General features: G+C 54.4%; 1 pseudogene; it reads right to left on the minus strand.

Moving 5' to 3' along the window:
• Positions 1 to 243: 243 nt before the first annotated feature.
• Positions 244 to 13,684, minus strand: LOC124083382 (golgin subfamily A member 6-like protein 25; annotated as a pseudogene).
• Between the last annotated feature and the right edge of the window lie 9,695 nt (positions 13,685 to 23,379).

The following is a 23,379-nucleotide window of genomic DNA, read 5'->3' on the forward strand; positions in this document are numbered from 1 at the left end:
ATTCCCTGGGACCATTCAGTTTTCTCGTGTCGGGTTCCAGCACCCGCATGAGCACTGAGGTATCAGAGGAAGCCTTGATCTGTCCCTGAGCTTTCCTCCCACGTACCTTCACTTCCTCCCACTGCACCTCACTTCCTCCCACTGCACCTTCACTTCCTCTCACTGCACCTTCACTTCCTCTCATTGCACCTTCACTTCCTCTCCCTGTACCTTCACTTCTTCTCACTGCACCTTCACTTCCTCTCATTGCACCTTCACTTCCTCTCCCTGTACCTTCACTTCTTCTCACTGCACCTTCACTTCCTCTCACTGCACCTTCACTTCCTCTCCCTGTACCTTCACTTCTTCTCACTGCACCTTCACTTCCTCCCACTGCACCTTCACTTCCTCTCACTGCACCTTCACTTCCTCCCACTGCACCTTCACTTCCTCTCACTGCACCTTCACTTCCTCTCCCTGTACCTTCACTTCCTCCCACTGCACCTTCACTTCCTCTCCCTGTACCTTCACTTCCTCCCACTGCACCTTCACTTCCTCTCCCTGCACCTTCACTTCCTCTCACTTCACCTTCACTTCCTCTTCCTGCACCTTTACTTCCTCTCCCTGTACCTTCACTTCCTCTCACCGCACCTCCACTTCCTCTCACTGCACCTTCACTTCATCTCCCTGCACCTTTACTTCCTCTCCCTGTACTTTCACTTCCTCCCACTGCACCTTCACTTCCTCTCTCCGCACCTTCACTTCCTCCCACTGCACCTTCACTTCCTCTCTCTGCACCTTCACTTCCTCTCTCCACACCTTCACTTCCTCCCACTGCACCTTCACTTCCTCTCACTGCACCTTCACTTCCTCTCCCTGTACCTTCACTTCCTCCCACTGCACCTTCACTTCCTCTCCCTGTACCTTTACTTCCTCTCACTGCACCTCCACTTCCTCTCACCAAACCTTCACTTCCTCCCACTGCACCTTCACTTCCTCCACCACACCTTCACTTCCTCCCACTGCACCTTCACTTCCTCCCACTGCACCTTCACTTCCTCTCACTTCACCTTCACTTCCTCTCACTTCACCTTCACTTCCTCTCCCTGCACCTTTACTTCCTCTCCCTGTACCTTCACTTCCTCTCCCTGTACCTTCACTTCCTCTCACTGCCCCTTCACTTCCTCTCACTGTACCTTTACTTCTGCAGTTGGTTCTGTGAACCCTGGGTGGCCATGACCCACAAGCTCTTTTCACAGAGGGAATTTGGGGGATGGGCCTGTGATCACAAATAAAAATCAATTCATTTTTTATTCATTCATTTGTTTTGTTATTTACAAACAAATGATAGATAATTTTTGTTAAAAAAATAGTTGCTACAGGAAAACCGCTTTTCTGTCATTAGTTAATCATTCTGGGCTGATGGCGCTTAAAAATGTGTTTTCCGTGTTTCATCAGCTGCTATGATTTTGAGGAGCACCCCCAGGCCCACGTGTTGAAGCCTGGACACTACCTGGACCCTAGCCTGTGGCACTATGGAGAGAGGCTGGAGCCCCTAAAGGCGGGCCTCCTAGAAGTCTTCTGGTGACGTGAGGGTGTGTCTTTGAAGGGGACACTGGCCCCTCCCCTCCTTTCTTTCTTTCCTGCCACAAGGTGAGCAGCTTCCCTGCCATGAGCTCCACGGTGATGTGCTGCCTCCCGAGTGGTCCAGAAATAACGGGACCAAGCACTGTGGACTGAGACCCTCAGAACAGAGTCAAAACAAACCTTTCCTCGTTTAATCTGATTACCTGGGTGCCTTGTTACAGCGGTGGAACACTGGTTAACACATTAGCTCTTCTGACATAGACTGAGTGCCTCCTGTGGGCCAGAGATGGCGTGGGCACTGGGGATACTGAGAGGAGAAAGACACTGTCTGCTCCTGAGGGGTCCAGATGGCAGAGGAAGACAGACCTCTTAACAGAAAAAGTCGTATGTGTGCAGAAATACGGGTGTGCTGTCGCAGAGATGTTGACGCAAGGCAGTGAAAGGGCAGAGAACAGCTAGTTCCAGAGGAGCCGGGAGCCTCCCAGGAGCTGACACCCGTAAGCTGACGAGCAGGGCAGGGACTCCCCCTGGCGCACGGCAACCGAATCCTGGCACCGACCACCGTGAGGTAGCACAGACCCCGCTAGTTAAAAGGCCCAGTTCCCCTTAAGACTGCTCCGACTTCAGACGCCAGCCACTGAGTTCAGGGGTCCCTGGGCCACCTGCACTTCTGACCGACTGAGCCCCCTGGAAGAGAGAATTTGCTACAACGACTCAGAGTGCAGTAACGTGCTGTTCTTGAGGTTGTGGTTTTATTAGAAAGGGCACAGAGGGGACGGCCACAGGAAGAGACAGGGCGAGGTCTCGGAGCCCTGGTGGAGAGCGTCGGAGCCCGGCTCCATGCAGCTGGGGCTTCAGGCTTTGTTTCCACATCACTTATTGAATCCTTAGCCCAGGGAGCCACCACCTCCAGCCCCTCCTCCTGGCTCAGAGACCCAGCCTTCTGACCTCAGGTGGTGCCACCCTGAAGCCATCTGGCCTCCATTAGATTAGGATGACAACGGCTTGAGACCCACTTGGGGCTCAGAACAAGGGACACTTAGGCTCTCAGGAAATGGCAAGGTGCTCAGCTCCATGCCGCAGCCCGGCAGAGAGCAAGGCGGATCCTTACCATGCAATGTCTCTGTGCTGGCAGGAAATCCCAGCCAACCGTGAAGGGTCACTGGAGGTGTGGATTCAGGGGTCACTTCCCAACTGACCACCAGCTAAGCTGGATTCCCCTGGCTCTCCTGCCTCCATCTCCCCACACCCGTTGCCCGGGCTCCTCTTCTCAGCTCCTCTGACCCCCCCCCCCACCTGGTTGCTTAAAGCGGTGGTGCCAACCCCCAGCCCCACGGGAGCGCTGGGGGTCACTTCAGGAGGATCCTCCCTCCCAACTGCCCTCCCGTCAAGACTGTGGGTCAAACCTAGTCACCATGGAAACCAGGTGTGCCGGAGTCCCTTGGAGATTCAGGGACGTCCTGATAGCTGCCGTCTGTCTCCCGCGTGTCCTCACACCTGGAGCAGGGGCTGGGCGCCCCGGGCCTGATGGGCGGTGCGGGGCCTGGGGTCTGGTCAGCGCGGCCTGCCGACTCCGCGTGTCTGTGGGCCCTGCCTCCTGCCCGCTCGGCCCTCTCTCTCCGAGCCCCTGAACCCCCGGTGAAGACTGCACACAGGGAGGTCCCCGGCGCCCTCCTCCAAGCTGGTTTAGCTCACCTGTCTTCCCGCCAGCCGGACTCCAAGTCCCCAGGGAGCAGCGAGCAGCAAGCCACTTCCTCGGGAAGGTGCCCCTCAGAAAGGGGACAGAGAAACTGCTCCTCAGGACCTCGTGATGGCCTCTGCCTGGGCCACTCTTCCTATCACTGGGATCTCCCCCCGGGAGGCTAGAGGGAGATGGTCACTGTCACTGCCCTGCAGATTAGCCCCAAGACCCCGCCATGAAGAGGAGGCTGCTTCTCCCTGCCTGAGCCGGTGCCTGCTGATGGGAGCCCCCTTGGGAAGGAGGCCTGCGATTCCTCCCTGTGAGATAAAGACTCTGATTCTCTTTCTTCCCTGAGATGCCATGGGGCCCGGTGAGGAGGGAGGGCGCGCTGAGTCCTGCTTCAGCTGGACTTCCCCTTCCTCCCATCCATCTGGCCATGTGCGCAGCGATGCCCCCGTCGCCTGCGGTTTGCTGGGCACAGTGTCAGACACCTGCTGCAGCAGGCATGAGACTCAGAACCTCCCTGGACTGGCGAAGGGTTCACTCCTTTGAGGGAAAACAGACCAGTAAATGGAGGCTGTGGCAGGGGTAATAACTGCTATGAAGAAGAGCAGAACTGGGGAAGCCCTGGGAGAATGCTGGCCAGGTGGACTTACCTGGGGAGCCCAGGACCGCTGTGCAGGGGGGATATTTGAGGGATAGAGGGAGATTGCTGCAGAGGTGACATATGCAAAGGCCCTGAGGCAGGAGTCCATCTCACAACCCCAGTAAGTCAGCACTATTATCAGTCTGTCTTTAAAAACAAAACAAAACAAAAACCTCTTGGCTCTCCAGTTACTCATCTTCACACTCCTCCTGCTTCACCCAGCTCTCTCCCTCCTTTCCCCCTTTTCCTTTCTCTTGTTCTCCTCTCCATTCATCAGTCTTTCTGAGCAGTATTCTAGAGCAAACTGATTCTGTCCAGAACAGGCCAAGTTTTAGAAGAGGTGGGGGAGAAGGGCGGAAGAGGAAACCTGTCCATTGAGTGACGCCCACCACCCTACGCGGAGCCTCCTGTGCCCGCCACCTGCTGTCACCGGGGATGCCACGTTCTGTCAGCACCTGCTGCCACCTCTGAGGAACGTGGGCGGGCAGCGGGGCCGGGAGGGCAGGAGGGGTACCCGGGAGCAGGCTTCTCCACCTGGAGCACCTACCGAGTGCACCCCAGGGTTGCCAGGAAGCCCCCTGGGCGTGGGTCACATCAGCGTCCTCCGCCCTGCTCGGCCACCGCCGGGAGGGGAGAAGTATGAGCCCTTGAGCTGGCCCAGTTCCTTCCTGTGCGTGAGGGGCGAACCAGCCCACAGGAGCTGGACACTAACTGCCCCCTGCCCCACCCCCACCCCACAGGAGCTGGACACTAACTGCCCCCTGCCCCACCCCCACCCCACAGGAGCTGGACACTAACTGCCCCCTGCCCCACCTCCACCCCACAGGAGCTGGACACTAACTGCCCCCTGCCCCACCCCCACCCCACAGGAGCTGGATACTAACTGCCCCCTGCCCCACCCCCACCCCACAGGAGCTGGATACTAACTGCCCCCTGCCCCACCCCCACCCCACAGGAGCTGGATCCTAACTGCCCCCTGCCCCACCCCCACCCCACAGGAGCTGGATACTAACTGCCCCCTGCCCCACCCCCACCCCACAGGAGCTGGACACTAACTGCCCCCTGCCCCACCCCCACCCCACAGGAGCTGGATACTAACTGCCCCCTGCCCCACCTCCACCCCACAGGAGCTGGACACTAACTGCCCCCTGCCCCACCCCCACCCCACAGGAGCTGGATACTAACTGCCCCACCCCACCCCCACCCCACAGGAGCTGGATACTAACTGCCCCCTGCCCCACCCCCACCCCACAGGAGCTGGATACTAACTGCCCCCTGCCCCACCCCCACCCCACAGGAGCTGGATACTAACTGCCCCCTGCCCCACCCCCACCCCACAGGAGCTGGACACTAACTGCCCCCGCCCCACCCCCACCCCACAGGAGCTGGATACTAACTGCCCCCGCCCCACCCCCAGCCCACAGGAGCTGGATACTAACTGCCCCCCTGCCCCACCCCCAGCCCACAGGAGCTGGACACTAACTGCCCCCTGCCCCACCCCCACCCCACAGGAGCTGGACACTAACTGCCCCCTGCCCCACCCCCACCCCACAGAAGCTGGATACTAACTGCCCCCTGCCCCACCTCCACCCCACAGGAGCTGGATACTAACTGCCCCCTGCCCCACCCCCACCCCACAGGAGCTGGACACTAACTGCCCCCTGCCCCACCCCCACCCCACAGGAGCTGGATACTAACTGCCCCCTGCCCCACCTCCACCCCACAGGAGCTGGATACTAACTGCCCCACCCCACCCCCACCCCACAGGAGCTGGATACTAACTGCCCCCTGCCCCACCCCCACCCCACAGGAGCTGGACACTAACTGCCCCCTGCCCCACCCCCACCCCACAGGAGCTGGATACTAACTGCCCCCTGCCCCACCTCCACCCCACAGGAGCTGGATACTAACTGCCCCCTGCCCCACCTCCACCCCACAGGAGCTGGATACTAACTGCCCCCTGCCCCGCCCCCACCCCACAGGAGCTGGACACTAACTGCCCCCTGCCCCACCCCCACCCCACAGGAGCTGGATACTAACTGCCCCCTGCCCCACCCCCAGCCCACAGGAGCTGGACATTAACTGCCCCCCGCGCCCCCACCCCATTGGACTCTGCCCTGGGATAAGGCAGTGAGCGAGGTGGGAGGCAGCCGCGCCCCTCAGAGGCCCTACCGGGTGGCCAGGTCACATAGCTGGAATGCCTGCCAGCCCCTCCCCCATTGCCAGGGAGACCCTGCGCAGAGAAGAAGGAGGGTCTCCTGGTGTGTCCAGCGGTTTCCAGAGGCTTTCTCTGGGCCTGTGTGCAGCCCTTCCCCAGCTGCAAACACCACCCCTCTGGAGCCCGGGGAGGTCAGGGGAGCAGCTGACCCCTGGGCCCCTGGGCTGAGGAGGAGGAGGAGGAGGCTCTGCCTCAGGGCTGCCAGGCAGAGCCGCCACGAGGAAATTACGAGGTGAATTAAACTCTAGTTTGATTTTTATTTGGCTTCAGCAACCAGTAAAGGCACAGCGATTTCCCGAGCCCTGCCACTGGTTGGAGGAATGTGTTGAGGACATCTGTTTGTTAACAGCGCAACATAAAAGCCAGGCTGCCTCGGCAGAGGGGCTGGCTTCCCCGGCCGCCGGCTCTCTCCTGTCCTCTGTGCCTGCAGCAGCCCGGCAGCAGGAGCGACCGCACTGACTTGTAATCAGCTTAACTGCCCGCTGGCCTGCGGCCTCTTGCTCCCTGCTGACTGGTGTCTGCAGCAAGGAAGGCCAGCAGGGTGGGCGGGCAGGCCGGGCCGAGGGAGGAGGGTGAGGCACCCCTGCTCCTCCTCGCTGTCCTGCTCTGCAGTGTGCACTGGGACCTGGTGCCAAGCCAGGGCAGTGCACAGAGTCCCGTGGGCACAGGGAAAACGTGGACCACGTTCTGGTTTTGCACGAAATTCTTTCTGCAAGAACAGAAAAATAGATTTCTTGTTTCCCCCAAATCTCTCCTTTTGCCTATTCATCTTGCTGAGATGCTAGTCACAGATGTCAGCGGATGTCATGAGTAAACTTGTATGAGATACCCAAGTATGCAAATGCATACAGAGTAGATCAATAGTTGCCAGGCCCTAGGAGGGGAGAGAAATGGGCATGGCTGCTCGGGGGTGTGAGGTTAGGGTTAGGGCGATAATGGACTGCCTTTAGCTGGTGCTGACAGTGGAACAACCTTGGGCGTACATTCAAGAACCACAGAATCGCACCCTTAAGCAGGTGCACTTCATGCTACGTGAGCTCTACCTCAATAAAGCCCCAGGAAGGGCTGGCGAGTGGCTCCAGGTGGAGCGTTGTCTAGCTGGGCACGGCCCCCAGCTCAAGCCCCAGGCTCCTCCTCTCGACCCTGATCACTGAAAGTGACCCAAGGGTCTGAGGGTCTGTCCCACCGGTCATTTAATTCTTGACCCTTCATCTCCAGTTTAAGGGATCTGGAATGGCTCGCTGTCCTCCACAATGACGGGTAAATGTCCACACACTGCACCGGACAGCGCAGAGCAGCGCGAGCCGCTCATGCTGACCGCAGGCGGACTCTCACAGGGGCCTCAACGCCAGGCCTCCCGGCAGGACGTTTCCCTGGACGTGCAGGACATCCAGGTGCTGAGGCTGCGAGAGATGGGACCAGGGAAGGAAGTTATTAAAACTTTGCAGAAAAAAATTCTTAGAAAAGAATCTGGGAGGATGAACCTAAAGAACAACAAAAGGCAAATGTGACCCGAGAACCCAGTGCCCAGGTGGAAGGTCAACAGGGAAGAGCACCCACTGTGAAAAATCAAAATTACCTTCTCTTAAAGAATGGCACAAATTCAAAATGTAAATAGATACATTTATTTCCATTCCTTTTGCCCAAGCCTAGCCTGTTGGTTATTGTCGTTATTTTTAAAGGGACAACACACTGTAACCCAATTGTAACCCACTGCTTTCAGTTCCTGTTGTACAAAGCATTGTTCACGTCACCACACACTCTTGATGAATATCACATTAATCAGGCAACTTTTTGATCATTGTATTGGTCAGGGGAGCAGATTCCAACTGGCAGTTTTAATCTGAATGCATAAAGAATGAATTCTCATTTATAGAGTAAATCCCTATTTTAAAAACCACTGTTCTAACCAGGGAACAGGAAATACAGCTAAAAGCCAATAGAGCAAAGGTGGAATGAGCACCCTCCCCACCAGCCTCGGCAGTGATTTCTAGAATCCACTCCCGGGATCAGGGCAGCTATAGGTGGGAACAAAAGAGTTGGCGTGAGCTGTCAGAGTGGGTTGTTTTAGCTCAAGGCTGAAACAATAGTCTTGGATAGAGAGCCAGGGAGTGGGAAGGTTTTATAAATTCCAAAAGCTGGCTTTGAACATCAAAAGTCAAAGCAGGAAGGAAGCCGGCGTGCGATTCATCCACGAGGCCCAGAATAGGTAGGAATGCGTGACGGAGCCGGCAGCCTCCCGAGGCCTGGATTACTAAGATGAGGCGCTTACTGCAGCCCGTGAACCCACTTCATCCTGCCGCTGCTGTGGAGCAGGCGCTGGGCTTGCTGTTTTGTAGTGAGGCTTTGGTGATGGAGGAGGGAATGTTGACTGCTCTGCTGGTGCAAACCAGCACTCAGCTTGGTGCCAGTGCACAGAGAGGACCGAGGGGGTAAGCGAGAGAGAAGGGCACTGCTGAGCTCTCCTGTGGGCACTCTCAGAGTCCTGCCTGCCCCAGCCAGGTCCTCGTGGCAGGCCTGATCCAGCCTGGGGCTAGGAAGTGTGTGTGGATCCACCTGCTGGGTTTAAGAGGCAGGGCCTCCTGCCTTGTTCCTGGGGAGCAGGGTGGGGGCAGGTATGGTGAGACCCCACAGAAGCATCCTCCCCCCACCAATCTGGCTTGGTGCCAGAGCATGGTCACCGCAGCTGAATCGAGGACCACCCCCCAGTGTCTAACAGCCCCCAGGGCCGGAGATCTAAAGGGAGGAGGGTGAGCCGGCTAGAGGACCCAGCGGCCTTGGGTTGGGGTGGGAGGGTTGCAGTAGGGCACCTGGTGTTGGAGGCAGAGGCTGCCACGGCCTCCTCAGAGCTGGAGGACAGAGGCCCACGCCCTGAGGGTTCGCAGATGAAGAGACAGCCCCAGGCAAAGGTCAGCCGCCTGTCCCCTCGGCAGAGCCCTCCAGGACTCCTCTTACTCCCCCTTTTCATAGTGTGGCTGTGCTCTGCCGCTCCTCCCCCAGGGGCAGAACTGGAACTGATGGGCTACTCCCCACCCCCAGATGCTAAGACTAGATCTTCCACTTGGCAAAAAGGTCAGTTGCACCCACTTAAGGGGGACAGGATGCACTTTCCAGCACGGCCCCTCTCAGGCAGGAGAGGCCCGCGGATCTCAGGCACACAGCGCATCTGGCTGGGCTCAGCGCCACCCTCTTCAGGACCTGTGCTAACGGAGCTGGGTCTGCAGCAGTTTGGAAGAGCTGCAGGGTGTCCATCAGTGACCAACGTGCCACCAGGTGACACACGTGGTACCACTTCCATCTCTTCCACTCAAGACACTGGCCTGAATTAATCACAGTGTCTCTGTCTGTCCTCCCAGCTGGGGCAGGAAGTGGTCCTCCTCCCTGTCCAGGGGTGGTCATCTGAAAATATGTGGTCAGCTCTGATAACCACCTGAGTGGAGGAGAAGTTCTTACTCACCACTGGAGCTAGGATTATTAATAATAATAGGGCTGGGCTGCGGCTCAGCGGAGAGCGCTCGCCTAGCGCGTGTGAGGCCGCAGGTTCGATTCTTAGCACCACATAAAAACAAATGAATAACATAAAGCTATAAAAAAGAATGATAATTTAAAAATAAACAAGATCAGTCCAGCACACCTGTGTAGAGCGTGGAAACTGTGACCTTGATTTTGACCTGCCTCTTATAGAAGGCGGTCTGACCTCAGCCTGGTTATTTACCCTCTTTGACCCTTGCAGTTTCCTTAGGGTTGGGGTAAATATTATATAAAGAGACACAATAAATAGTTATTATTTTTAACATCTATGTTATTTTTTCTTTTCTTTGTAGTTTACAGTCCTAATTAAGTAAGAGCACTGGGTGGTTGGACTCCAGCTAAAGTATTTCTTTTAAAAATTCAGTCTGATACCAATATTCATCCTGTCACATATTTCACAGTGGTGGCTTCCGGGTGGGTCTTCTGAGTGTAGGTACCTTGCCTGCATCCTGAATGGCCAGGGCCATCAGGTAGAATCAGAGGTCCATGACCGTGGGTGGTCTGCCTCCACGTTGCGTGCTGTGTGGCGGGTTGTTGGAGTGATCGCCTCCCTGGCCTTGACCCACCACGTGAGATTGGGGAGAAGGGGAGAAGGAAGGCCCGAGGGGTGACCAGCCGAGCGCAGGTCACACACCACAGGCCAGCCTCCAGCGACAGGAGTGTGGGACCCAGCAGACACTGCCAGGACCTCCACCTGTCAACAAAGGTCCTCAGATCAGACTCAGGCAGTCCAGGCCCTGTCCTGTAGGGCATGGGGGTCCCCAACGGAACCTGGAGACCAGCACCGTCCACTGCTCCCTCGTGGGCTCTAAGCAGGGGAGTGAAGGCTCGCTTTCCTCCCCGCGCCCCCAGCCAGCTGCTCTCCTCGGGCCGCTTCCCTCTGCCCTGGTCCTAGGCCCCTGGCAGAGCAGGGTGGGGACCAGCCGGCCCTAAACTCAGAGGAGAACTGTCAGATACCTCCCTCTTTTGTCCTTCCGTCCCCAAGGAAGAGGTCCAGGCTTGGGCAGCAATGCAAGGATCGACTTCTGGAAGGCCCTCTCCTGTCAGATTCTGTGTGAGTGTGTGAGTGTGAGTGTGTGTGGTGGGGGCGAGCCTCTGATTCTCTTCAATCCCTGAGGACAGGGTGTCACAGTGCGCACAGGACGCTAGACACCGACAAAGGTGCCCGTCAAGGTGGCAGGCTTGGCCTGAGGCAACGTGTTCGTGTGGAGCCGCTGCTGGTTCAGGAAATCCTGCCACCCGATGGTGCTGTACGCTGAGCTCAGGCAGAGGAGGAGGAGGCTCCCCTCAATTAGTTCTGCATCAAGCCACCCATCCCCCAAACACCCCCAGGAATAAGGCAGAACAGAGGCACAGAGAGATTCTCTTCTGTGGACCAGTCCCCAGCTCACACTCTGCAGAGGGAATAAAAGATGTCCTTCAAGGAAGGACAGCCTCAGAAATCGCGTTCGTTCTCTTTTAAAATTAATTTTAAAATCCAGTGGCCAGGGTGGAGAGGAACCCTTCAGCATACCGTACAAAGCACCGGATAAGGTCAGCCATAAATAGCAGAGTCCGCTCCTAACTTAGTTTGAAGGAAAGGTGAGACTGACAGGGAGGCAGAGAGGGACGTGGAGTAAAAGGAAGATTTCACTGGAACAGGACGCGGATGCGGAAATAGATTAGAGGAGGCTGCAGAGTGGGAACTGGGGCCTCCTGCAGGGCTCAGATGTCCTCCCAGGGTCCGTCTGGAGTGATGCCGGGAAGTGAGATTCCAGGCTGCTCAGAGGCTCTCTGCTTCCCGAAGCCGTGGCACAGAATCAGGGGAGATGCTTTCGGTTTCCAGGTGAAGCCCAGGGTGGGCCAGTGCTTCTCAGGTTGGTGGGAAGCCCTGGAGAGCATGCGGACATACGCCACGACCACTCAGACCCAGGACGAGAGAGGGAGAGGTGGCACGTCAGTCCGTGATGCTGGAAATGGCACCTGGGACAGGCCCAAGTGGGACTGAGCCCCACTGAGCTCCTGTTCTGCAGGTGTGGGGCAGGGGGCGCAGGAGAGGAAGCCCTTTCCTGATCCGCCCACTCAGGGTAGCGCTGGGGTCCAGTTCTATCTAATGTCTCTCCATGTCCACTGGTGACTTGATGGAGATGCAAGATGATTTTATCTGTTATTTTTGTATGTGGTGCTGAGCATAGAGCCCAGTGCCTCCCACTTGCTAGGCAAGTGCTCCACCTCTGAGCCCCAGCCCCAGCCCGACAGCAATACGATTGAGGATGATCATAGCCATGCTATTGGGACCTCTGACCTGGTGGCAGTTTGTATACTTTACCATTAGCATTGAAATAAATAAATTAATGTATTCTTTTGTTATAACGATGGTTTGAATGCCACAATTTTTTCTGTTTATGAGAATAACCTGTTTTCCATGTGGACTCATGGAACCCCCAATTTCAAACCCCTCCAGATCGAGCAGGACAGGTCAGGGTCACCAAGGCCCATCACCACCAGGGTGCTTAAGGTCTGTCTTTGGCTGCTTCAGCATCACTTCTGGATTCTGCTGCACCCTGAGCCACTACGTTCCAGTTCTGCACGGTCACTCCCTTGTCCTGAGCCTGCGTTCCTGTGTCTGAGAACGTTTCAGAAACAAGAGGCAGGGCTGGGGATGTGGCTCCAGCGGTAGCGCGCTCGCCTGGCATGCGTGCGGCCTGGTTCGATCCTCAGCACCACATACAAACAAAGATGTTGTGTCCGCCAAAACTAAAAAATAAATATTGAAAAATTCTCTCTCTCTCTCTCTCTCAAAAAAAAATTAAAAAAAAAGAAGAAAGAAAGAAACAAGAGGCAGAGTGACACACAGGAGAAAAGAGGATCCCGTCACCCTGGCTTTGCACAGAATGTCCCAGCTAGGGACAGCACCGGGGAGGCCGGCAGGGCTGCAGGAGAGCCAGGCCTGCCGAGCTCTGGCTGCAGTGGAGGAGCAGGGAGGGGAGTCTTCTGCTCAGCAGGCGTGAGCTGCCTGAGAAAAAGAAAGTCTGAAATAATTAGTAAGAAATGAGCCAGAGCCAGAAACTAGACTGAAGGAGCCAGAGGAGGCACTGATGGGTCTTCCCGTCCTGCTAGGAGCTGGAACTGAGCCGTTAAACAACGGCTCGATCCTTCATCCAAGGGGGAGCTCACCAAGGCAGGATAAGGTTTCCTCGGGAGGAGTCTTGCTTCTCCGTGTGGCAGGGGTCTTCAGCACACAGGTTGATTGGCATGTTGGAAAGCCACATCCGTCTCCGAGAGGCTGTGTGGCTGTGTGGCTCCAGGGGTCTCGTGCCATCTCCGGTGCTGAACTTAGACAGAGCCAGGCAGGAAGTCACATGTGGTGGGCATCTCGAGCAGCAGGGTTACTGCGGTGAGTTCTCGATTCCAGACTTTCCTGCCCAATGGCTTCCACGTCCTTTTTGCTCATGCACAGTTCATGGATGGCTCCCAGCAGCAGAGGTCACTGGCCATCGTGAAGTGGCAGCAGGTGGAACTGAGCTTGTGTCCGCCACATGTTGGCCCTGCACAGTCTGCTAACTGACCTGCCTTAGAGCTGCAGGTGGACATGGCCTTGGATACCCAGGCTATCACTACCTAATACACACACACACACACACACACAAACTTTATTCTCTGTGCCCACACTTTTGAGGTCCCCCTCCCTCCACTACGCTTTTGTAGATTATAGAAACATAAATGAAGGTGCAGAACCCACAGAGTGGTCAGAATGGACCCGGGTCTGGTCATGAAGCACCAATGCTGTGAAAATCAATCTTCCCAGGGTCCTAGGGGTGATCAGGCTCAGTGACACTGACCTGCACTTATGAAGCTCATAAAATAAGGATGTAAAAACAAGGAGGCCCGTCTATTCAGACACACTGAGATTATGTCTGCCAAGGTGACCAGGTACTCCTGACCCTGGGCCTGCAATTCTCTCTCTGGAGAAGAGTGACTGGGGGAGACACCCCAGGGAGTGTGGAGTCAGACAAGAGTGGCGGACCATGGGACCTACCTGTTCCTGGCAGATGGCTGACATGCCCGAGGCTTCATCTCCATAGCAGGGAAGCACATGCAGGTCAGGACTGGCACCATCTGTAATGGCCTGTGCTTAGATGGGCCCTCCCCATGCTGACTTCTGTCACTCCTTGATTTCCAGCCCCCCCCCTCTGCCCAGCTCATGACCTCTTGAAAGCAGCAAGACCGACACTGTACCCTCTAAAACAATGACGCACTGACTCGACGGTTTGCCTAATGACCAACATGAGACAGAATATCACTAAGTTGCTTAGGGCTTCGCTAAATTGCTGAGGCTAGCCTTGAAACTTGATCCTCCTGCCTCAGCCTCCTCCGGGGCTGCTGGGATCACGGGCGAGTGCCCAGCTCCATCCACTTGTACTTGTAGTAGACTGCACGTGAGATTCTTTCAACCGTCTGAGGCCTCTTCTTCAGCGTTCCTTTGCTGTGGCTCCTGGGGTGCCTCACGGCCCCTCTCACTTGGAGTTTGGTCACTTTTCCGAGCCTGGGCTCCTCAGCCCAGCCCTTTGTGTGAGAGGCCAGCTTGCCCTTCTCCAGGGTTTCCCGGACAGTTGTGAATTTGCACACTCAGCCCATCTTAAGGAAAGGTGTGGGGCCAGTTTCCACGTTTGTTGTTGGTGTGAAGATTGACATGCAGACAGAAATTTTGTTCAAAAGTCTGAAAAAATTCAGCAGAAACAGGGAAGGGCAAACCGGCATAAAACTGTGTTTAAAGGGCAAACTATTCTTTCATGTATATGCTACTAAATGAAGGAATCTGAGATTAGAATCATGCACAAAATATCGGATTGATTGTCTTCTGGGGTGGTGATGGACATGGCAGGAACGGCAGGGTAGAAGTCCTGGCAGAGGGGAACGGACCTTATTGTTGTAAAGCGTTGACATTGGACATGTGCACACTGCACGAAACTGGAAATGCACGTGATCCTTCCACGACTTAATGACACTGTCCCAGAGGGCCACACACACTAGATATGGCTGGCCACCAACAGGATGTAGCAAACCGACTTAGAGGGAGGTGCTGTGGGGAGCTCTGGTAGACCAGGTTTAAGGCACCAGTTTGGCCTATTTGGGGTGAAGCAATCTTTCTAATGAAGTGAATTAATTTTTGACACATTGGCTCTCGGCAAACTGATCATTTAGTGACTTGACTTTTGGCAAATTGACCTTTTTTCTTAAATTTTTTTTAGATGTGGATGACCTTTATTTTATTCATTTATTTATATGTGGTGCTGAGAATCGAACCCAGTGCCTCACACATGCGAGGCAAGTGCTCTACCACTGAGCCACACCCCTAGCCCGCAAATTGATTTCTGATAAACTGATTTTCATCAAGTTTACCAGAACTCCTTTGGGTGTGTTACCATTGTCGGTCAGGCTGGGGCTCAATCTTCTGTAGTTGCAGCCACTCCCGGCTCTTGAGATGATCTGTGAATCCCTACTTGGAGGGCAAGCACCTAACTCCTGGGCCACCCACCTGCCCTGGTGCGCAGCCGCCCGCTCGGTGCTGCCGAGCTCTCCACCCCACAGAGCCCAAGCGACAGGCCTCCCGGGCTCGCCTGGGGCATTGATTCTCAGTGGGGTCTTCCCACAGTCTGGGAAAGGTAGGGGAGCATCTAAGCACCAGACTCTCATCACGGTGATGGGAGGGAAAGGGGACCAAGGGTGCTCCTCTGCCTGAAGTGCACTGGGTAACCCCCCAACTGTTCTGCGCCCCCCCTGCCTTGGAGACGGGTCAGTGAAACCCTGCGGGTGACTGCGACTCTGCTTTAGTTGGGAACAGAACACATTTGGTGTGGTTTTGACAGCTTAGATTTTCTAGTATCATGACCACCATGTGACTCCAGAGAGGGGAGTATTCTGTTTTGTTGAGAATTTTTCAAGAGTCGTTCAGGATTTTGGAAGCACATGTCTCTGACAGCCACGCTTCTGGAACACTGAGTCACCCACTTAACCCTAACTCTGTCAGCCCGCACTCGCCGTCCTTGCACCATCATGACTTTAAAAGGGCAAGCAGGTGACTCCACCTTGTCCTCTGGGCTCCCTGGGCACTGAAGCCTTAGGACTCGTCGTCACCTACGAAGGTGGATCTCGCTGACCGTCATTTTCCTTTGTTGTTTCTTCACGTTACAGCAGGACTTACAATAGCGGCGGTTATGTGTGTAGTTAGGCTATGTACAGAATCTCACTTCCAGATGGTAATGTGGACACTGTGAATACTTCTCAGAGAAGCAAAGGATTGTGTGAGGGGTCGTGATCCTGGTGGGACCGGACTGATGCTGCACTCCAGCTGGCTGGGGCTGCAGAAGGCTTTAGTGTTAGCTGATCACAGCCAGGGACCCTGCCAGGGATTCCTCTCCACTGCCGGAGGGTGGTGTGTGGCAGGCGTTGCAACAGCCTCCAGAGGGCTGACCACCCACTTCTCCCTGGGTTTTTTCTTGTCTTGCAAATGTGAAGACTGGAACTCACAGGACTAAGCGTGGGCAGAGGGAAAGCAGTAGGGCCATCCCAGAGTGAAGCCCGGAAGAGCTTCCACACAGGTGCTGCCACACGAGCGTGCCGGTCGGGGGTTTATACAGCCCTCGGGCCAACGCCACTGATTCAGATTTGTGCTGATTAGAGTTGGAAAAGTGCCAGGGCTATTGGTCAGCTCTGAGGCTACACTTGCACTCCGGCCGGCCCCACTGTTTTCTGGGGACTCCCTGCAACCTGGCTTCCGGGGAAGTGGAGGTCCTGCGGTGGTGGGTGCTGGGGGTTCAGGCTGAGGTGCTGTGGGGAGCGGGTGTCTCCCCTGGTGCAGGGCCACCTCTCTGCAGCTCAGGGACAAGGGCTGGCTTCACTAGACTGTCTCTGCACCCTCCAGCGTCAGGTGCTGCTCCTCTGCTTCTGTCTCTGCCCTGGGAGCTGGAAGGAGCTTTGTGGTCAGCCTAGGCTTTAGGGCAGGAAAGGACAGCTCTGAGGTGAACTGCCCTTGCGGCTGAGACCTCCTAAGAATCCCTGTGCCGCTGCGTAGAGTGTGGAGCGTCTCTCCTCCACCTCCCACCACCTGGCCCCTCCACTCCGGGCACAGTCCACCTGGAGGTCTCGTGGTCAGCATGCTCCACCCCACTGTGAAGAAGCCCTGGAGGGGCTCTGTGCCTAGGAGAACCCCACAGGCCTGGCCTGGCCCAGCACGTCTCCACTTGGGGCCTCTTGGCTAGAGACAACCATATCTGTCACCAATGCCAGTGTACTGAGAAACTGTCACCTGGGGGAGGAGCCTAGTACAGTGTCACAGTTCATTACTGAGGTCAGGCTAGCCGCACCATCTGAGAGAGGGCAGGCCTCTGCAGAGAGGGCATCATGAACAGGGAGAGGGTCAGGCCTGGGGACAGGTCCAGAAACCCCTCGGAGAGGGGAGTGGCGGGGTGGGTGGGGGACACAGACTTGACTGAGAAATTGCCAGCCATTGCTGGAGACGGGCCTCGCTTGCAGGGAGGAAGAGACAGCTGGCTTCCCCCAGGGACAGGCACTGGCACCACGGCCCGCAGGTGTGGCTTGCAGTCGAGGGGGTGGTGGGAAGGAAGCAAACGGTCATCCCTGGGGTGCTGCCTGGGTGAGCTTGTTCTCTTCCTTTCCCATTTCTGGGTTTCATAGTGGTGAGTGAATAGCATGCTGGCTGGAGTCGGCTCCGTGGCCACTCGGTGTGAGGCAGAGCCACCACTTTGAAGTGGGATCTCGCCCCGAGTGTGTGTCGTCAACTGTAAAACAGGGGCGATAATAGACAGGCCTCGGCGTGGGCTGGGCCACGAAGGAGCCCACGCAGCACCCAGCCCCCCCCGCAGCTAAGATGACTTCAGCGATTCTATTTTGAGTGTGTGGTTTCTCTGGGGTCGGTGTGGACAGGCCATGGCTGGAAGGGGACCTCAAGGTGGCCACTGGCTGTGTCACCTGGGCTTGGCTCTCCTGTCCTCGGGATCCAGGCATTCTTGAATAGACTGGCCCCTCTCCCGAGACACCAGGAAGCCATGTCAGGAGCATGGCCAGAGAGAGTGGGCAGCTGGCCCCCAGGGGGGTCATTCAGAGAGAAATGGCCATCAGGTGACACAGCTGGGCAAACTGTGGCTCAGAGCTGGTCATCAGAGCCCTTTCAACTCCCATTAGTACTCCACCTCCCTCCTTGTCTCTTTTAAAGTGACCACTGATTTTCGTGGGCTTCAGCCGTAGAATATCCCCCTTACCTTCCATCAGGTATCAGCACAGATTCTGCCTCGAAATCACCTGCATTTCTCCTTAAATATCATTTTCTTGTCCTTTCCCACCCCGTCCTTAGCCCGCCCAGTCCCTCTCAGTTTGGTGTCTTAGTCCCAGCCATTGCCTGCTGTGCGAGGGTCGGGTGTGACATCCGTGGGGTCCTAGAACTGAACAGTCAGAGCTGGCAGGGCTGCCTCCAGGAAAGCCCAGGCCACTAAGGAGACCTGCTTCCAACTGGGAAAGCCACCGCACTGCCACCCTGAGACGGGGCACGTGGAGGACTGTGCTCACGGGTGCCCGTCTGGGCGTGGAGGGCGTGGTGGGATGGAGGATGGCGGTTGGGATCTGCTTGGGAAATGCAGGCATGTTTCCTGCCTAAGCAGTCAGGGCCGCCTACCTTTACGAAGGACTCTGTTTTTCTCCAAGCTACACTTTCCCTTAGTTAAAAGCTGATCCCAGTTTCAGGACTGTTTCCTTTATGGCTTTCCTGCGTGAAAACCTCTTATCTCATTCTCCCTGCTGGGGAAGACCCCAAGTTCAGCCTGCAGTTTTCTGCGTATTTCCTATTAACCAGACTTGCCCAAGATGGGCGTAGGAATCAGGACCGCAGATTGTTTCATGGGAGATGCACTTAACTGGCCTCTCCTGGGACTTCATGCCTGGCACACGGGGCACTGGGAGCTGCATTCCACTGTTCACAACTGGCCCTGGAACAATGGCGGCTCTAAGAAGATGGACGTTTATTTTTCTCTCTTGTAAATGAATTTTGGATATGGACAATCAACACCGTTAGCTGGCTCTGCGGGGTCATGATGCGCCCCCTCCAATAAGCCATCTTCCTCTGTGGCTCCTGTTCTCAAGGCCACTGCAGGGTCACAAGTTAGACATTGCATTTCCCGCCATTGAGTCCATTGTTCTGGAAGGAGGAAGGGGAAGAGGGAAGGCCTAAGGGGCCCCTCAGTTGCTGGGGAAGAGATGGGCTGGCAAGCACCCGAGCACCCGTCCCCCTGGAATGCAGCGTCCACTCCTTCCTGGGTGACTGAGTAAACACTGAGAAAGTGTCACGCTCTCCCCGTAGGCTCTCCCCTTAGGCGCGCCATGCACACCGAGACACACAGACTGTGAGCCTGCGCTGGCCTTGCTCTGAAGGGTCCACTGAGACTCCATGTGGCTGGGAAGAGTGCCTGAAGTTTCCTCCCTGGCTGACAGTGTCACCCTAGGAGAGGGAGAGGAAAAGTAGACCCTCGTGACTCATTAAGGAGGTTTTCATCCTCCTTTGCACACACTCTTTAATCCAGAGATCAGTGACTATGGAGGAGGAGAGAGCCGGGCTGGGATGAGCTCAAAGAAGCAACCCTTCCCGTGGGCCTCCGGGGGGAGGGGGCTGCTCCAGATTTGGTTAAAGTGCAAAGGGCACATTTGCAAGCTAGAAGCCACAGGTCTGCACCCTGCGGGGATCCTGTCCCTCCCTCGGCCTGCCACTCTCCACCTGCCCCTCAGGGGGGGAGCGGCCTCTTCTCCTGGTTTCTACTGGGCACTTGAGGAGATTATCTAGGCTGCCAGTGTCTGCGCCCACCTCACTGGGCTAGCCCATGCTCTTGGGCCGGCCTCGTAGGTGCTGAACAGAGGAACTGGAACTTCATACACCACACACTCACTATACTCACAGAAGGTGTCCCACGCCGCACCACTCCACAGCGGCCGGCCAAGCTGGTGGGGAGAAAGGCCTTCTCCTCGGAGTCTGGGTCGCAGCCTGACCAACCACTGCAGTCAAGGGGGACACCATCTGGTGGTTCATCTCAAAAAATGCACATGAATTTACCTTTTCCTCTTGGTGTTGTTGGGTTTACATTAATTGTTTAACTCAGCCGTATGCCACAGACACTTGGAAGTGTGGCTTTCTGTGTTTTGTGTGTGCTCCGGGGTGAGCAGCATCCAGTGTGAGCTCTCTGGTGGCTTCTGACTGAGAAACGCTGAGTTTGGTTGGCTTTAGACATGTCCTGAAACTGCTCATAGCTCGCTTGGTTTCACAGAGTGTGTAGTTTGTGTCAGAATCACCCACCTCTACTTCTGTAGTGCAAAGTCAGCACAGATTTCAGCAACAGGCACTGGGGGTGGGGGGATTCTGGGAAGATGGCAGAGTAGGAATCTGTGTCCTCAGCTAGACAAGAAACACGCTGGCAGAATCCATCCTGTGGAACTATTTTGGAAGTCGAGTATGTGGAAGGCTTTTGACTTCTGGGGAGGCTTGGGCAGGAAACTTGCCCAAGATGGGTGTAGGAATCAGTTAATATTGGTCCAGTTAATATTGGTCCATTTCAGCTCTTAGCAGAGAGGTAGCTACCATCCTCCCACCCCGGTCCATGGCAGGCAGGTGTCCACCAGGTGTCCACGTGTCCCCGAGCAGTTTGCCTGCAGCTTATGGGTCCTGTCCTTCATTCAGCGCAGGGGCCTGGGCTCCAACAGATGGCTGATGCTGACCCAGAGGCATGGGTCCCCCTCACTGCCACATCTCACTCTGGAGCAAGCCTCCCTGTCCCCTGAAGGGATTCTCCAAGGATCCAGAGACCAGAACCCAGGCTTCCTTCCCTCTTTTTTCTTCTTGAGTCAGATGCTAAAGACTAAGGTGTTCACGGCAACTGTACGTGTGGGGGAAATTAGAAAGTGACCAGGTGTGGCCAGGACAAGACTGAGAAGAGCTCAAGTTCACACCTTAGGCTGATCCTCGTCACAAAGAGCCTACAGTAACAATAACAAAAAATAGCACTCTTCAAGGAAAGGGAGGGGCTCGTTTCCAGGGTTACTACATTATCAGATTCAAACATTTAGTTAAAAAAAAAAATCACAAGGCATTCTTAGCCATGATTATTGGAAAAAATAAAAATAAAAAAGAAAAAGAAAAAAAAATCCCACTCATTTAAGGAAAAAACCAAACTAAGAGAAACTGTTCCTAAGCTGCCAGTGTCAGAAAAAGATCTGATGGCAGATCTCCTAGACAAAAACTTCAAAACAACTATTTTGAAGACACCCAATCAAGAAAATGAAGTATGAACAAAACGGAAATATCAGTAAAGAGACTGCACCCTGAAAAGAAATAAATAAGAAATTCTCAAGTTGAAAAGTGCAATAATTGAGATAAATAAAAATCATCAGAGGGATTCAGTGACAGATTTGAGCAGGTAGAAGAAAGAATCAGTGAGCTGGAAAGTGGGACAATGATTGTTGTTCAGTTTGAGGAAGAGAAAGAAGTAAAGTTTAAACAGAATCGTGTAGAACACAGGCAGCAGGGACAAGGGAGGAAATAAGATGGGAGAAGAAAGATCGAAATGGAACACAAGACAAGAGTCAGTCTTCAAAAGCTTGTCTTAAAAAATCAACAAGAGTGGCAAAACTTTAACCAGATGGACCAGGAAAAAAGAGAGAGAACAGAAAGACATCATCGCCACCCTCATGGGATAAGAAAGGCCCATAAGGAATTTTGTGAACGGCTGTGTGACTCGATGAATCAGATAACCTGAAGGAATGGACGGATGCAACTACTGACTCAAGAAGAAACGGAAACCTGAATCGACCTGTTAAGGTGGGCTGACTGCTCATTTAACACTTCCCCACAAAGAAAAGTCCAGGCCCAGGCGGCTTCCCTGCTGGATTGAACCAAATGTTGAAAGAAGGATTAATACTAATCCCTTACGCACTCATCCTCCAAGAAGAGGAAGGAGCACTTGCCGAACATCCCCTGTGGCCCGTATGTACACTGATTCCCAAACCACAGAATGCTGTCCCAAGAAAACACTCCAGCATCGGGGCAAGATTCAAGTCTTCACCGGGGTCACAGACGTCCTTGTCTTGCATGTGCATCGTTTTGATGACCAGAGTGGTTTTAACATGAGCATTATCAGAGCCGAGGGATTCAAAATTTTATTGGGGGTTTAGTTTCTTTGAGAGCAGCAAACAATGGTCTGGGCCAAGGTCCAACCCAGGTGGCTCGTGGGGGATGTAGGCTCACACCAGCTGTTAGGGAAGCACCAGACGGAGCCTGGCACCTGGCAGGCATTTCATAACCTTAGCCACCATTAGCATTATCACGGTGGCCAAGATGAGCCCGTCTCCGACCAGGCCCGAGCGGGAGCAGGGGGATCGGCACTGTTGCGGATATGCAATTTACGCACACTTTATGGAAAGCAATTTGGCCTCACGTCGAAGACGTTTTTGTTCTTATTTTAAAGTATATGTACACTGAGATAGTAACTTCATCTGGATTTATGCTGAAGAAATGATTGGGCAGACACACAACCATGTGATTCATCTCATTGTTGTTTATGACAGAAACCCAGAAGAGATCATCGCTCAGTAATAGAGATGATAGAATAATTTAGTCCTAGCCAAAAGATCAAGCACTATAAAGCTACAAAAATTCATGTTGCAAGGAGATGTCTTATATGGTAAAATGTTAAGTGAAATTCACTTTTAAAATAGCCTATATGATCTCAAAAAGTAAGATTTTATATTCCTCAAAAAATGTCGATTGTGGTCATCGCCCAGCGGTGTAATTACAGGTAGTTTTTATGTCTTTTTGTGTTTTTCTGTATGTTCTGGGTGGGTTTCCGTGAAATTTTCTTTCTTCTCTTTTTTGGAGGGGAGAAAGTCAAGATTACGGAAAAAGGTAAAAGGTGTGCCACTGCAGCTCACATTTCAGTATCTGTATTCTCTGGTTGATCCAACTGATTATCAGTGTTAGTTTTGTCTTTTCCAACCGGAAACTGTATGTCTTACAGGAAACCCTTTTGATGATAGGAGAAGTTTCCTATTCTTCTGTGTGTTTTTCAGAGCAGATAAATCAACCCCTTTTAAACAGAGCTCTACGCAGTGAAGCGGAAGGCTGCAGGAGTTACTGATGGCACCAGCACCCTTGGCTGCAGCCTCCTGAAATTCAACAAGGAGATCATGACGGTCTGTGATGGACACAGACCTCTCCTCTGGGCACTGGAGCAGGGCAGCTGGCTGCAGAACAGCACCAGGGGCTCCAGGCTCTCTGTCCATCTTAGGTTTCCGAGCATCCAGTACCACCGCTGAATCAAGCCCGCTCACGGTGGATCACTCAAAGGCCATTCGCACTTGACGTGAATATTCTCAACCAAGAGGTCTTAATGTTTGTGGCATGCATGAAAAATCGGAGGACACCTATGGAGAACTTAAAAACCAAATGAGACAAACTTCCCAGGAAGTACAGATGCTCACAAATCAAATACATACCTTCCTCCAGAGAAAACAAACGAACAAGCAGCAGGAAATAACCCCAGATATGATCTGGACAGCCAACCAGGGAGCATCAAGATTATTGACCAATTAAAAACTATGTGTCCAGGTTTATTTATGGTGGTAGCCCTTGATCTGGGGACCTGGGGATGGCAGAGAGGCCTGAGTTCTTCCACACTCCACTCCGCGCCTGCGGAGCGCTTGGTA

Source organism: Marmota monax, unplaced genomic scaffold (genome assembly GCF_021218885.2).
Source record: "Marmota monax isolate L192 unplaced genomic scaffold, Marmota_monax_Labrador192_F-V1.1 WCK01_AAM20220418_F8-fsc00055, whole genome shotgun sequence".
Lineage (NCBI taxonomy): Eukaryota > Metazoa > Chordata > Mammalia > Rodentia > Sciuridae > Marmota > Marmota monax.